This window comes from Lygodium microphyllum, chromosome 28 (assembly GCF_053477565.2).
Source record: "Lygodium microphyllum isolate KBCC chromosome 28, Lygodium_microphyllum_v1.1.10, whole genome shotgun sequence".
Lineage (NCBI taxonomy): Eukaryota > Viridiplantae > Streptophyta > Polypodiopsida > Schizaeales > Lygodiaceae > Lygodium > Lygodium microphyllum.
Genome location: NC_141162.1, coordinates 73,172,908 through 73,175,024, shown reverse-complemented (window position 1 = coordinate 73,175,024; position 2,117 = coordinate 73,172,908). Strand labels below are relative to the sequence as shown.

Here is a 2,117-nt window from a genome sequence, read left to right as displayed (position 1 = left end):
CCTGAAACGAGATCAGCCCGCCAATTTTGCCACTCGCATGGGACGGGGGGGTACAATCCCTTTATCTTTACTTCGTTCCCCAAGTCATCCGTTCAGTACAGATTCTATTTCAACCTAATACAAGCTTTTTCTTCCATCTCTTCAATTTGATTCATAAGGGAATGGTTAAAAGAGGTTCGTGGTATTGACACGAACTGGTAGGGATAGATATACTGGGGATGAACCTCAAGCTAATAGAATAGGAAGCAAAAAGATTCACCTTAATCTTGGCACTTGAAAATAGAAGATCTTCCAATTTCTCCACGGCAATGTTGAATCCTCCTCCTTTGCAGAAGAAAGAGCTAGAAGAGCATAAGAAGCTATAAGTGATGCAACTACGAATCTTATGGAGAGTTTGATCCTAGCTCAGGATGAACGCTGGCGGCATGCCTAACACATGCAAGTCGGATGGGGAGCATCCTCGTGGTGTTTCCAGTGGCGAACGGGTGAGTAATGCGTAAGAACCTGCCCTTGGGAGGGGGACAACAACTGGAAACGGCTGCTAATACCCCATAAGCTGAGGAGCAAAAGGGTCTGCCCGAGGAGGGGCTTGCGTCTGATTGGCTAGTTGGTGGGGCAATGGCTCACCAAGGCTACGATCAGTAGCTGGTCTAAGAGGATGATCAGCCACACTGGGACTGAGACATGGCCCAGACCCTATGGGAGGCAGCAGTGGGGAATCTTTTGCAATGGGCGAAAGCCTGACGGAGCAATGCCGCATGGAGGTACAAGGCCCACGAGTCGTAAACTCCTTTTCTCGGAGAAGAAGCAATGACGGTATCTGAAGAATAAGCATCAGCTAACTCTGTGCCAGCAGTCGCGGTAAGACAGAGGATGCAAGCATTATCCGGAATGATTGGGCGTAAAGCATCTGTAGGTGGCTCTTTAAGTCCCCTGTCAAATACCAGGGCTTAACCTTGGATAGGCGGTGGAAACTACTGAGCTGGAGTATGGTAGGGGCAGAGGGAATTTTCGGTGGAGCGGTGAAATGCGTAGAGATCGGAAGGAACACCAAAGGCAAAGGCACTCTACTGGGCCGACACTAACACTAAGAGATGAAAGCTAGGGGAGCAAATGGGATTAGATACCCCAGTAGTCCTAGCCGTAAACGATGGATACTAGGCATTGTACGTATTGACCTGTGCAGTGCTGTAGCTAATGCGTTAAATATCCCACCTGGGGAGTACGTTTGCAAGAAGGAAACTCAAAGGAATTGATGGGGGCCCGCACAAGCGGTGGAGCATGTGGTTTAATTCGATGCAACACAAAGAACCTTACCAAGGCTTGACATACTGCGAATCCTTTTGAAAAAAAGGAGTGGCTTTGGGAACGTGGATACAGGTGGTGCATGGCTGTCGTCAGCTCGTGCCGTAAGGTGTTGGGTTAAGTCCCGCAACGAGCGCAACCCTCGTGTTTAGTTGCCATTACTCAAATTGGAACCCTAAATAGACTATCGGAGGAAGGTGGGGATGACGTCAAATCAGCATGCCCCTCACGCTCTGGGCGACACACGTGCTACAATGGCCGAGACAGAGGGTTGCGACCCCATGAGGGCAAGCTAACCTCAGAAACTCGGCCTCAGTTCAGATTGTAGGCTACAACTCGCCTACATGAAGCCGGAATCGCTAGTAATCGCTGGTTAGCCATACGGTGGTGAATCCGTTCCCGGGCCTTGTACACACTGCCGTCACATTATGGGAGTTGGCCATGCCTGAAGTCGTTACCTCAACCACGAGGAGGGGGATGCCGAAGGCAGGGCTAGTGACTGGAGTGAAGTCATAACAAGGTAACCGTACTGGAAGGTGCAGCTGGATCACCTCCTTTTCAAGGAGAGTTCATACTTATTTGGCACTTCAATTTTCTGCTCACTCTTCCAAGTCTTGGAAGAAGTGGTTTACACACCCCTAGACGGGTTTTTCTTTTCCTATCTTAGAGGTGAAACAAGACCTAATCCATGAGCTTGTTCCCTCAAGTAAAAACAAACTGAAAAGAATCCCATCCTTCCTCGGGGAAATCCGACGGATGGGGATGGGCTCCCCACTTCGGCATGGCAAGCCTCTCTCACTCCTTATGGACCA

General features: G+C 49.6%; 1 pseudogene; it reads left to right on the top strand.

Annotated features, from left to right (window-relative positions):
- The first annotated feature begins 387 nt into the window (after positions 1–387).
- Positions 388–1,858, top strand: LOC148011594 (18S ribosomal RNA; annotated as a pseudogene).
- Positions 1,859–2,117: the final 259 nt, after the last annotated feature.